Consider the following 6000-nt stretch of genomic DNA (forward strand, 5'->3'; position numbering starts at 1 on the left):
AGAGGGGTTGAGCTGACTCCACTTGCCTCGATGGCTCAAGTGGCGGGCTCGGTGAGCTCGCTAACGGGAATGTTCAAGTGGAATCTGGGTTCGTCGTTCGTGATGGGGTTGGCATAGCCCTCATGTGGCACTCCACTACTCCTTAACCCGCCTCCTGGCAGATGCCCGAGTCATTCTGGAGAGCGACTCAGGTGGCCCGATGGCCTCCCCTCGATGGAGATTCTATGGGCACGGCTCGAGGCCAGGATCAAACGAGAAGGTTGAGATGACCCTATCTGCTTTTGAGGGGTTGGGCGAGGGCCACTGGGGCTCATCTATGTTTTCTCCACTAGCTCTGTTTTACGCGAGGCGGCCTCGAGCCTTTCATGGGCCGGCCTTCGAACCCCGGTTGGTTGGCGCTCATATCGAATGAGACGACTACCGCTTCGTGATGCGACACGAAGTGTTTCGATGCAATGATTGCATATGCAATGATTGCATATGCAATGATTTGGATGTATGAATGCATGCATGAGGATGAATGCTTATGCACTAGAAAAGTAGAAAATGGGGGTTGGTAAAGTTACCTCGATGGCTCGAGTGACGGGTTCGGGGAGCTCCTATTGGATATGTCCGAGTGGAATCCAGGTTCGTCATTCACGACAGAGTCGGCATAACCCGCATGGGGCATCCTACTGCTTCTTACCCATCTCTCGGCAGCCGCCCAAGCCGTCCGATCGACTCAGGTGACCCGTTGGCCTCTCCTCGATGGAGATTCTGTCGGTGGGCCCCTTCAAACCCTACCTGGGAAGGCGGAGGGGTGTTTGCATGAAGTTGCGCCTCGTTTCCTATGCCCGGCTTGTGGTAGTGGTGGGCCCCACCTAGGCCATGTCCCATTAGCGAGGCCACGTCCCATTGGGCAGGCCGTGTCCTGTCAGCCAGGGCCACGTCCCGCCACGTGCCTTTTTGCATTAAATAGGGGGAAGGGGAGGATTTCTCTCCCGTCTTTTCACCTTCCTCCAATCTGCTGCTGTTTCTCCTCCCTTCTTTTAACCAAACTTGTTCGTGCGTCGCGGCGGTTCCTAGGGAGCGAGGGAGAGGAAAAAACTAATATATCCATTCGTAGATCTACGCGATGTCGAACTAGAGGCCTTCTGTCATGGATGAGGACTTGTTGGCCGACTTCACGATGAAGGGGCTACTTCCATTGAAGGAGGTGGCGCATTGGAGGGCTCCCGTGTCGGGGGAAGTTGTTCCATGACCCTAGGACGATGAGGTCGTCTCCTTCCTCGCCTTCCATGAGCGTGGGCTTGGGTATCCCGTGCATTGGTTCCTGCGTGGGCTACTCAACGAGTAGGGCCTGGAGTTGCAGCACCTCAACCCCAATGGGGTGCTGCACATCGCTGGCTTCATCACCGTCTGTGAGACCTTCCTCAGGATGGAGCCAAATGTGGATCTCTTCTGGCAGATCTTCCTCGGGCATGCCCTGTCCGAGGGGAAACCGCCTCCAAACGCCCCTGTTGGCGGGTTCACCCTGCAAAAGCAGCCCAAGTCATCGGTCCCCTATCCGACGTACTCCCCTAGTGTCTCCAATCGGGGATGGCATGGCGAGTGGTTCTACATTAGGAACCCGATGGATGCGCCATTCTCGAGGTTCACCGGGGGGAGGCCGGAGAAGAAGGACAACGGGTCATGGGGTCCCTCCTGTCAACAACTTAGAAAGCTAGAGATCATTGAGCCAGAGCTTCAGAAGCTTGTGCGGAGTGGCCTCAATGGGTTGCAGGTCTTCCACGCCTTCTTCCACCATCGGATTGCCCCATTGGCGGAAAGATCATGGTTGATGTGGTAGTATTCTAGCCCGATAGATCCCGACCGCTCGTCGTCGAAGGAGTTGTCAGGGGACAAAATTTGGGGGTATCTTGGTTGAGTGTTGCAGTTGGGGGATCAAGATTCCCTCGAGGGGATGCCCGGACCCCTCAATGCCACGAAGCTATCCACTTTGGTACACTCCTTTCCCTTGCCTTTTTCTTTCTTGTTTTGATCTCTCGATCGATTCTGAATCGCCCATCTTGTAGGGGCTTGTGGGCTGCAAATCCTGACCGCATCTTCCAAAAGGGCTAGAGGGCACGGCTCGGCAAGCTGCCCAGAGGGAGGCCACGCTTGCCAAAAAGAAGAAGAAGACTGAGAAGGTCCAGAGGAGTTTTGAGAAGTAGAAGGAGATCAATTGGTGGGTCCATGGCGGTGAGAGCTGGAGTGATGTGGAGGCGGAGCTCGAGTCGGATGATCCCCTGGAGTCGGGTGATGATGCGGGTTCCTCGGGGAATGAGGGAGACAGGGGCGCTATTACGACCTCATTAGAGCGCAGTGAGCCCATGGCTGTTCCCATTGGCGGTGGGCGTGGTACGGAGATGCGCGGCGACATTCCTAAGTTGAGGAAGCACGCCGCAAGTGAGGACGCCGCCCACGAACGGGAGGCGTAGCGGGCGCGGTCGCCGTATCCTTTGGAGACACCATTGGCTTTGTCGTCCCCTTCTCCGAGGGTGATGGAGCACGCTGGTCAGTCGGGGGGACGGGACCGTTCCCCTACGTCTTTAGGGTCGGTGCGCGCGCATGACCCCCAATGGAGAGATGCCCTGCCAGTTGCTCCGGTGGTTTCACCACGAGCTGGCAGCCGTCGCCATTCACGGGCCGAACGGGGACCAGTCGAGCTGCCCCCACCTTCGGCTGATCCGAGGGGGCACGAGCTATGACCCTCGAGCGATCCTCGTTCGGTCGACACATCATTAGCATGTTTGGGTTTCAGGCTCTACCGCTTTTGTCTAGGTATGTGGCCATGCTTCCCTTTGTCCTCATAGTTGAGTTTTTGGGTGTTTGACTAACCTACATTTGTGCCTTATTTTGCAGCTGCCAGGAGCCGGCTGGCATCGAGATCTCCACACCTCCCATGCAAGAAGAGTGGAGACCCAACCTGTGGCAAGTTGTGATGAGCGGCGGGGGAAGTAGGCTAGCGGTGTCGTGACCTTCCTTAACGGGGGCTGCTTCCTCCCGACCGATCGTGAGTACGGTGGCGGCTGCAGCTATGATGGCGGTCGTGATGGTGCCGATACCCATGGTGTTGGTAGAGGCCAGGTCAGGGGTGACTCTTGCTGTCCCTCCGTCGCCGATTGTGGAGGAGGAGAGGAGGGTAGCTGGGCTCTCTGTCTCACCCAGCGGAGGAGCGCATGGTTTGCCCACCTGGTCAGAGCTGGAGGAGGCCGGAGGAGCCACGGCTAGGCTAGAGGTAGAGCAGCTGCCGGCAAGCCATGGAGTCCAGGTGGTGGACATTCCCTCCGATGGCGAGGAAGACACCGGGGTGGAGCCGCCATCCGTCCCGTCGTCCTGGGAGTTGGCGATGATCCGGTCGTCGCTTGATACTACGATGCTGGATCTTTCGGCGGGTCGAGGGCGACATGCGAGCTGGTGTGGCCTTACCTCGGCGAGCCAGGAAAGGCCCAGTTCATCCTTCGCGACGAGGAGGAGGTGAAGCTTTGGCACCTGCTCGAGGAGAGAGGGTTGTTGATGGGGTCCGATCTTGCCCTTACTAAGGCGAAGCTGAAGGAGGCCTTGGAGAGGGTCGAGCTCATCTATCAGGCCATGACTATCAACCTATCATGTGTTGCTGAGGTAAGGTTTCTGCATTCCTGTTGTCTTTGATTCCTTGGCATGAAACAGTTGTCTCAGCACGCCTGTTTCTTGTGTCATAGGACTTGGAGATGATGTCGATCCGCAAGTCCTAGTTTCTCCAAGAGGAGCATGATCAGATGGAGTAGGAGGCGGTGGTGTTGTGGTAGGTCAACGAGCTCAGGCACAAGCTGGAGTCCGCCCGCCATGAGTCCCAAGATCAGGCGGTAGAGGCGATGGGTGCCCGAGAGGCGGAGCGGCGTGCGGCTGAGCGGATGACTACTGTCGAGCAGAAGCTAGACGCGGCGTAGACCCACTTGATGAAGACCGAGGCAGCGCTCAGGAAGTCTCTAGAGACTCTAGAGGTAGAGCGAAAGGCTCGGTCGGACACTGAGCGTGAGGTTGTTGTACTCTGGGGGTAGATGCTCGGGGTAGAAGAGTCGAACACTCGGCTGATTGATAGGGTGACCTAGCAAGAGGAAGGGCTCACCATTCTTGAAAGCGTCCACCTTGGTATGAACTTTTCCTGCCCTTGGTCGATGTCTAGACTTTTTTCTTTTCCTTCTCCTAAATGTCATCCGTTTCCAGAACTGGGTGGAAAGATCGACTCTCTAGAGCAGGAGCTAGAAATGGCCAAGGCGATGGCAGGTCAAAGCGCAGAGGCGCTAGCCCAGTCCCTTGAGGAGCGATGTGCTCTTGAGGGGGAGCTCGACCAGCTTCGCAACATTGCGCAACTGGTGGTCTCCGAGGTGTTCAGGTCGGGCCCGAGCACCAGCACACCTGCCGTCCAGCTGGCGCAGGCCCCAAACGAGGTTTGGGCACTCATCTCCAACATCATGTACTATGGGATGTCGGGGGTGCTGATGTCGGTGGTGACCCACTACCCGGACCTAGACTTCATGGCCTCCTACAGGGGATATGCCCATGGGTGGAGAACAGACGACATCCAGGCACTGGGTGAAAGCTTGGTGCCGCAAGCACAATTTATTGCTGAGTAGGTCACCCCGCAGTGGGTGATGGAGGCTCGCCGCTCGAGGGTGGTCGTAAGTGCGCGCCAGGAAGACGTCGTCTAGCCTGCCAAGGTGGAGGTCACAACTGAGCCAGGCATTGTCCCGTCCACAGCCGAGCCGAGCGTCGTCGTTCCGACCGTAGCCAAGCCGAGCACCGTCGTCCCGACCGCAGCCGAGCTACCTTCGTCCTCGCCAACCACATCGTCAGCCGACGTAGCCGGGGAGCCACAATAGAGTTAGAATAGAAGTTGTTAGTCTTTTGAAAAAAGATAAATTCATGGGGGAGCCCCCATGTGAACAGTTTATGTTCATGATTATTTTTAAGTTCGCTTTGTGACGAAATCACTTGTCCCGCCCGCCCTTGTTTTTTTATCCTTGCGTAACTTTGTTTTTTGCCCTTTTCTTTTCGCACCTGCCCGTTTGACCATAGGCTGCAACCTAAAGAACCCAGGCGTGGCCCACGAGGCTCAGCTGCTCGTAACCATAGGTCATGGTGGGGTGTGATCGGTCGGGAGGCTAAAGCACAGGTTACGTAGGGTAATCAACGGAACGGGACGCCCTTTCGTTTGGGCAAAAAGTGTTACTATACGACAGTAAAGAGGGGGTGATATCACACCACCGTGGAGCCCCCGAAAGACCCAAGCCGAGAGTGCCTGGGCTAGGGTGCTATAGGAGCAAGTATTGAGTAGAAACGATTGGTAAAGACTGAGTTTAGGGAAAGAAATGATGTAATTGTTCGATGTTCCATGTGTTAGTGAGAACATTGCCGTTGTCATCCTTCAACCGGTAGGCGTCCGGTCGGATCACCTTGGCCACCACGTACGGTAATTCCTTGTCCTCTTTGACTTGTTCGATTTCCTTGACCTGTTCATCCTTCTTGGGCTGATTCTTCTTTTTGTGTTGTGTAGGACGAGGTCTTCTATTGGGATGATTCTTTTTGACCTGTTGGTTAGTTTGATAACCATTGAAAACACATTTTACCTTCCATCTTGAAAATTGGAAGTGAATTTGTCCCGATCTCACATCGATGATAGCATTTGCAGTGTTGAGAAACGGTCTTCTAAGGATGAGAGGAACTTCTTCATCAGGTCCCATGTCTAGAATTATGAAGTCGGCTCAAATGTAGTCATCTTGAATCTTTACTAAGATGTCTTTTGCTATTCCATCCGGAAACCGAATTGTATGGTCCGCCATCTGTAATTGAGTGTATGTAGGAAACAAAGATCTTCCTAATAGGTTATAATACGTTACCTTGGACATGATGTTGACATCTGATCCAAGATCACAGAAGGCGTTGTTGAACACTTGTCGTCGAATTGCGCATTCAATTGTTGGTAAGCCTGGATCTCTT

The sequence above is a fragment of the Miscanthus floridulus genome, chromosome 8, assembly GCF_019320115.1.
Source record: "Miscanthus floridulus cultivar M001 chromosome 8, ASM1932011v1, whole genome shotgun sequence".
Lineage (NCBI taxonomy): Eukaryota > Viridiplantae > Streptophyta > Magnoliopsida > Poales > Poaceae > Miscanthus > Miscanthus floridulus.